This window comes from Gossypium raimondii, chromosome 8, assembly GCF_025698545.1.
Source record: "Gossypium raimondii isolate GPD5lz chromosome 8, ASM2569854v1, whole genome shotgun sequence".
Classification (NCBI taxonomy): Eukaryota; Viridiplantae; Streptophyta; class Magnoliopsida; order Malvales; family Malvaceae; genus Gossypium; species Gossypium raimondii.
Genome location: NC_068572.1, coordinates 19,118,789 through 19,126,967, shown reverse-complemented (window position 1 = coordinate 19,126,967; position 8,179 = coordinate 19,118,789). Strand labels below are relative to the sequence as shown.

The 8,179-nt window shown below is 34.7% G+C and overlaps 1 long non-coding RNA gene across 1 annotated transcript; it reads left to right on the top strand.

Moving 5' to 3' along the window:
- Nucleotides 1-5,170: 5,170 nt before the first annotated feature.
- LOC105790969 (uncharacterized) lies at nt 5,171-7,523 on the top strand. Its single transcript, XR_001132688.2, has 7 exons — nt 5,171-5,407; nt 5,725-5,774; nt 5,870-5,897; nt 6,285-6,489; nt 6,599-6,675; nt 6,888-7,037; nt 7,163-7,523. It is a non-coding gene; the product is annotated as an uncharacterized LOC105790969 (long non-coding RNA).
- The last annotated feature ends 656 nt before the right edge of the window (nt 7,524-8,179 follow it).

Sequence of the window (8,179 nt, the reverse complement as noted above, 5' to 3'; positions counted from 1 at the left end):
TCCACAAATGTTCCCTTCAGAGCTTAAGTTAAGAAGGTCGAACCCATTTTTGGTAAAAAAAAATTGCTATAAAGAACCATTGAGGTAACACACCTTGATTACGACACATTCAAGGTAAACAGTCTTCATCTCAACCTTTATTTTGGTGATAATACTGACAACGAGATAAAGGAGCTTTGGCTTCAAGATCCTTCTTAACAGTTAACTAAAAAGGGAAGTTGAGTTTAGACTCTAATTAAGCACTTCTTGAGAGGCAACCTGAGCGTTTTTATTTTATTTATTTACTTTACTTACATGTTATTTCAAAAAAAATTTAAAAAGGATTGAAACAAAAAGAAAATTGAAAAAAAAAAGAAAAAATTTGAAAAAGAAATTGTAAAAAACAAAAGAAAATAAAAAGGTTCACACGGTCTAGGGTGATCCACATGGGCGTGTCCTAGGCCGTGTCCATACTGGAGCTAATTTTTTCAATTTTATTTTAACCCACAAAGGCATAGAAAGTGAACTATCTAGACACATGGCCTTGTGAGACACACGACCTAGGAAACCAGCGTGTGCTAGACCGTGCACCCCATATGGCCTCGCACACAGGTGTCGGACAAGCAAGCGATCACCACACATAACCTGGCACATGGTCATCTGTGGCATATAGGCTGGATACACGGACGTGTCCTAGGCCGTGTAGAAACTGGGCTTGACTTTTTTTAATTTTTTGAATCACACACAGGCTAAACTAGTCCACACAGCCCGTCGAAACGACTGTGTGGGACACATGGGTGTGTCCTAGGTCGTGTTCATGCTAGAAGGTTTTTTTTTATTTTAAGAGGCCACATGGTTTGGGAGGTATTCCATGGGTGATAGACACGGCCGTGTGGCCCAACACGAGCCTTTCACACGACCGTGTCCCTCTTTTAAACCTGAAACCAAAATTTTTTTCTTTCTTCGTTCTTTTGCTTTCTTCTGCAACCTCAGCCGCCATCCTTTCCCAGTCATAGCCATTGTCGCCACCACCCAACCATCACCTCCTTTTACTTCTTCGCCGGTCTGACCACCAACCACCATGCACCCATCTCTCCCCTTCTTTTCTTTGTGCACCCCCATTTGCAAACAATTCAACGACGTCGACCATCACATCTCTATTTCCTCCATGTCTCTTTCTCACACCGTACCTTATTCCTCCCTGACCTCTTCACAACTCCGACACTACTGATTCCCATTCAGCGACCACCACTACATCATTCTCGCACTCCCTTGTTCGTTTGGCAACAAAACCCAAACACGGTCCCTCTCATTCGTCGGTCCTCAGAGGGGCCCCATTCTCTATCGCCGTTCATACCTTAGTCATCTCCCTTTCCTTGTTCATTCCTCTCACCAATCGTTTTCCTCCATTGGCCATCACCACCGCTTGTGCCACCGTCGGTTATTCACCCCCACTATTTGTTTCCCTTACTTTCTTTTTGTTTTTAATTATTATTAGTCATTTAGTAGTTTTAGTTTTATTTTATTTTTTATTATTAATATTAGTATTAGTATTGCTCATTATTAGTGTTATATATATTTTTGGTATTAGTTGGTTAGCTTATGTAATTTATTTCTACCTGACTAGTATTAGTTTTAGTTTTGTATTAGGAGTAGATCTTTATAATCCCAGTTATGGTTTAGATTTTTTCATGAGGTGGTTCGCTTGCCAATGTGTTTTAATTCATATGTTGATTTATTTATCTGCTAGATTCGTTATTGCGTGGTGCTGAATTTTCTAGGCCTCTGCTGATTTGGTTGTCATTTATTTTTCAGATACACTATGTCAAACGAATGAAGGAAAGATTAAGGTCCCCACTCATTCTAAGAAAAGAAAAGCTACTAGGACCTCATCTTCATCCTTTTTTACTGCAACCATTTACCACTGTTAACTCACTTTCGACCATCCACCCCATGAGAAGTGATACGAGCATCTGAAGCATAAAACATTGGGCTTGGGTAAGTGCATAGACTGGGAAGCCCTTCAGACTATGGGTTTATTTGTACTAGTTCATACTTTACTAGATGAGACTCTATGGGAGCGGTCCTTCGCGATCATGGAGCCAACATATACTGAGCTTACATTAGAGTTTTGCTCTACCTTTTTTACAACCAGTGCTATCGTTGGGGATGACCCACGAGCTATATCATTCTGTCTTAGAGGTATCACTCGACATTTTAGTATTATGGGGTTGGGGATGACCCACGAGCTATATCATTCTGTCTTAGAGGTATCACTCGACATTTTAGTATTATGGGATTTGGTGTCACGCCCTTGGCCTATACTTTGATGAATTTTTTGCCACACCCGAGTTCTCCACCTTTCCACGACACATCCATCATTTAACATCTCTCTACTAGTCGGACATTTCTAATGTTTTCGTTCCGTACAACCCAAGCCAATCCAAGGCTCGGTGCCTCCCTCTAGCCTTATGATACATTCACACCATTGTAGCGTATACTTTGACTAGCGGGAAGGACAGTACGAGCATCGTGGGCACTTTAGATGCTTATTTTTTATGGAGCATACACAGGCAACACTCGATTGATCTAGCCCACTTCGTAACCTAATGTTTTCATTATCAGATTGAGTGATCATGAAGAGGGCCTATCTGTATAGGCCTATATGTAACACGCTTGGTTGATCACTTCGGCCTCCTCGAGACCCTTGAGTAGATTGGTACTCTTTCTTTATTTGGGGACATGACTCTACAGGGCTTGTATATAATGAAACATATGATGATGGTCACTCGTTAGCCTGGGCCTTTTGATGATTAGTATGTGTTTTGTACGACTGACTCAGCAGCACGAGGATGATGATCATCTAAATGATGATCCCCCACCACCACTGTGACCCATTCCCAGTTCTCCTCCTCCACCATCTTTTACTAATGCACCTATGCATTTGATCACACTCGACGATATTTATTGTAATCAGCAATAGTAGTCTGCATGGCTTGATAACATTGAGGCGTATTTACAACATATTTGCCAGAATTTACATATCTCTCCTCTCGATCATACGCCTCACGATCCCAACACCTCATACGACGCTGATCTATGACCTAATTTATTTTTCTGCTTTATTTATTTTTATTTCTAGATGTACTCTTATTTTATTTTTGTTTTGTTTGTGTTTTGTTAGTTGTTTTTATTTTATTTTTGAGACTTATATGTTTTGTTTTTCATTTCTTATGCACTATTATTTTTATTATTTTTTCATTATTTTTTATAGTTTTTTATCTCTGTATCTTTTTTTTTCCATTTTCTTATTAGTTTGTTCAAAAACATGTACTTCATTTAGATTTGCCTACAATTCCAATTTTTACTATTCTAGCGAATTCATCAATATCCGTAGGTAGTTTCAGTTCTCTCCTCCCTTATGATATTATGCTTATTTTGTTTATTTTTGTTTGTACATTGAGAGTAATGTGTATCATAAGTGTGGGGAGGTTGTTTATATGTTTATGCGATAAAATCCCTATTTGTTGTTTATTTTAAGTAATTTTATCACAACTACCATTGAAGTAATTTCTTTTAATTTAGAGTTTTATTAAATCTATTTTGGGATTTATTTGTGGATTTTTGTGGATTGTGTGATTTATACTTTAAGACATGAGAGAGTCAAGCATGATAAGTTGTTTTTCAAAATTATTGTTTTATTTTGTCTCCTGAATTAATATTATCTTAAAATTTTAAATTTACAAGTTTGACATAAAACCATATTTTTGTGAGCTTTTAAGCCTATAGAGCATTTATCTATTTCACGATTATTTTATTTTTGGTTGTGAGTATGTCGACTTTATTTTTTATTCTAGAACTTGCTTCGGTTATACATGTCGAGGCCACATTATTGATTTGATATACTGAGATGATAAAGACACTTAGGATTTAACCCACCTAACCTTTAACCGGCTTACTTGTTGTATTATCCCTTAGTAAACCCCAATGATCCTAACACATTTTTTTTCTAATCTGTTGTTATTTACTTGTAACCCATATCTATGTTGTAAACTATCCCTTTTATTAACTCCCTTTTTATCGAGATTTGATTTGGTTAGTTTCCTGACTATGTCTCGTCATTTGCATTGCTAAATTTTACTTTGTTCTTAAAAATAATACAGAAAAACAAAGAAAAAATATAAGAAAATAAAATAAAATAATTGAGCTTGAATCATTAACTTCATATTGTGTTGAAAAGCTCATTTTTATTATTTATTTCTTGTTGATGTGAGTTATTTTAATTCAGCAACTAGTTTTGTTCTAGTTTGGTAACTTATCAACTCGACTCTCGATTATAATCAAATTTTCTGACATTTTTCATACCCTTAACGTATGCCCCATTACAACCTTGTAAAGACATCTTGATTGATATGTCATCTCATTTATAGTGGTGGAGATTTGATTTTCAAGCAAACCTATGGTAATAACATTTCTTGTTTGATTGTTGAGTGCACATTATTTGAACCTTAAACACTTTAACTGTTTTGACTGAATCTTTAGTGATGATGTTATTTCTTGTGATTTTTAATTTCAATTAATTTTTGACATAGGTGAGATGTCTAATATTTTTAACGCTATAACTTATCTACTTAGATTACTTGTTTTGTTTAGTGTTGTTTTAGTATGAATTTCCAATGCATGAATAATTGTAAATTATCATAAGACATTATTGGTGAGAATAATAAATTGATGGAAGCTCACTTGAATGTGGGTTGAGGATTTTGCTTGAGGACAAGCAAACGCTTAAGTGTGAGGATATTTGGTAGGTGCTAAAAGTAACATGTTTTTATCTCGTTCTTAGGGCCCGTTCTTCTGCACGTTTTAGAAGGACATTTTCAATAAAAAGTCCTTTATCTTAAAAGGAATGAAGAACGGCCTCCTTTCACGTAAAAACTTCACCATCAGAAAAGGGCTTTTCTCCAGATGAAGAAGCTAAAAATTTCTCCTTTTCTTCAGCTTGAAGTGCTTTTGGCTGATAATTGACCAAATTAACCTGTCTTCTCCCACAAACGTTCTTTCCCCTCTGTTGGTTCTTTGGAGCTGTATACCCATTTTTTTTCACATTGTCGGCTTTCAAAGATCTTTCCTGTTCTTTGTTCCTCTTCCGCAGGTGAGAGTTTCTTTTCTTTTTCTTCTCTTTAATTAGTTCATTTTCTGTAGGTAAGTAAAAAAATAGCTTTGAAAGAGGGAAATTTTTGGCTTTTGTGCCTCTTTTGCTTTACTGCTTTGTGCCTCTGCTGCTTTGCTCTGCTTTGCTTTTGTTTTTCTATCTTATCAGAATGGTTTGAGCTCTGGGAAGTCTAATTTGATTTTTCATTCAGGATAGCTGCTACTGCTTTGAGGGAATCCTCCAGTGCTTAAAAGCTTAAAAGGCACCCAGGAGAAGGTACCTTGGTTTGTTTATTTGGAGCTATTTTTGACGCCCTAAAATTGATTATATTGATTCTTTGGTTTTGTTAGAGAGATGTAGTTTGGTCACTAATATTCTATACTTTGCTTCCAGCCAACCTTTTTGTATCCTATGTATGCTTTTGTGGTGCCTTGGTAATTTTATGTGCTGCCTATGTGTTGTGATTATATTGATATTTTTTTGTTGCGTTTTGTTATAGATGTACTTTTTAAAATTCTTTTGACCTTTTCTAGAGATATGCATGTCCTAATGAATTTGCAATATATCTGATCCATGGCTCAATCATCTTGGAGGCACTTGCACTGGTCGTAAAGGAGTCAGCTTGAAGTCAAAGTCCATCTCAGTGAGTAATTATTTGCCTAGTTCCTCTATCATTTTGCAATTTTTCTTGTTGAAAACATTAATTTTTTAATGTGATCCTGTCTATTTTGTTCTTAGGGTGTAAAACATGTGCTCCCCAATTCTTGTAAGTATTTTTCAATACCATTATATCAGCATCGTCTATTTTTGCATTTTCTTGAGAACTCCAGTAGCTTTCTTTTCTTAAAATGTTTTGGAGCTCTAGAATCTATCTTATCAAATCTCAAATTCCTTCTCCCTTGTATCTTCATTTGTTACCCTTGAATTTTAATGACTTGCTGAAGAAATAAATCTTGTGCAATAGGAGTGTTTCCTTTGTTAAAAACTTTCCTGTGCTTCCTTCTGTTATCTTGTTGAAAACATAAATTGCCAGCAATATTAGTGCTGTAAAGTGACATAGAAACCCTTTACTTATTTTAGTTGTATTGCTTGTAGGGCCTTATGCTTTACTCATTGAGCTTTGAAACTGGGTTAGTTGTTTTTTCTTTTGAAGCTTTCCTTGTTCTTTGGAATTGCCTCTGATGCCCCTGATGCCGTTACTTACAATGCCTTCATGAACGGGATATGTAAAGAAGGGAGGGCGGATGATGCTTTTAGATTATGTGATAATATGAATAGTGAAGGACTGGCATTAGATAATATTACCTATACGACTTTGATCCATGTGTCCTTGAAGGCTGGTTGCAAATTTTGGCATGGTATAATATCTCACTGGATCTATGCAATTATATTATATATATATGTTGTACTTTGTAAGATTGATGTTTTACTATGTTTGATTATTTATTTTGCATTACTCTTTCACAGAAAAGTTTATTGTTGACCATGGGACAGCAATGATACTTCTCTTTCTCAAATACTGTACTGGTTGCTAAACATCAGAGGTTCGTTGCTTCATCTTGTTACTTGTAATTCTAGTATTTACCCTTGCACTGAAGCTTTTCCTTTTTTTTTCAAATGGTTTTGCTTGATGTATGTGCTTTGTATTTGGATTTTATGGTGAATCGTATTGGAAAGTTATTTGAGTGACTAGGGCTTATGGTTCTGAACTTTTGATGTTAAGAAAGGAACTAATTTCTCCTAAATGTTCTCACAGTTGCATGCTTGCTTCTCACGCCTAGAATGTCAGGTGCATTTGAGCTTGAGATTCCTGACTGAGCTATTAACCGAAACAGGCTAATGCTGCAGGATGCACATGTATGGGGGTTGTGATGACTTTCTTGCATCATGAAGATGAATTGGGAGAGTAAGGATCTACTTGGAGTTTTAAACTATGTAGATCTGTTTTTTGTTTTACTAGTTAGTTTCCTTCACATATATTCTGAAATGTTGGCCTAAAATGTTGGCCTAAATGCATTTAAAATTTTTCAGGAACTTCTCCTGGATGAATAGAAGTGCCATGTATCACAATCAAGTTCCTCACTTTTCTCTGCTAAAAACTGAGTATGTTGATGGACAAATCTTGCACCATTCATCTGTTAATTGGTAGGTAGAGAAGATTTATCAGATAGATTGTTGTTTTCATTATCTGGCCAACGAGGTGGTAGAACAACCCCCCCTCCCCCTTTTTCTTGGTTGAGGGAATTGGATTTTGAGGTAGGAATAAATAAGAAACTTCAAAGCAGGCAGTTAGTTCTTCCAGAAATACTAAATTCGGTGTTTGTAAGATGATTCATTCATCATGTTATGTAATGTCAAAGAAGGAAATTAAATAGAAAGAAATTAATAAAAAGTCAAGAATATGACTGTCAGATTGCTGAGATTTTTGAGCTTCAACTCGGTTTTGAAACATAAATAAATTTGGTACTGTTTTGTTATCTCATTTGTTATTTAATGTATCTACTTTTATGGATATATATTTGTTTGTGGCTTTTCTATATTTCTTTCTCTTAGTATTTAGGGAGAAACTTTATTTTGCATCACTTGACATAAACTATGAGCGTTCAAATTTGTCATTGCTTTGCAAATAACTAGACAGGTTCTTATTATTTTTATAACAGTCTGGCTTTGACTTGCATATATGCTATTCGTTTGCTAATGCCCCTCTTTAATTTGTTTGGAGATGAAATCATTGTAAATGCCATTCTAAAACTTTTAGTATTTATATTTGGTATATAAATATTATTCTTTTAAAACTTTAATCTAAATATATGTAATATTTTAATTTGTTAGGTTTATGTTTTCTATGTTATGTTTATTTATAATATGAGTTATATATTCAAATACATTTTAAAATAAAATAATACAAATGTGTTAAAAGCATTAATCAAAAATAAAAATTATTATTATAATAATACAATTGTGTCAATATCTTATTACAAATATTTAATTTTATATTTAAATATTTAAATATAGTTTATATATTATAATTAAATTTTATAAATAATT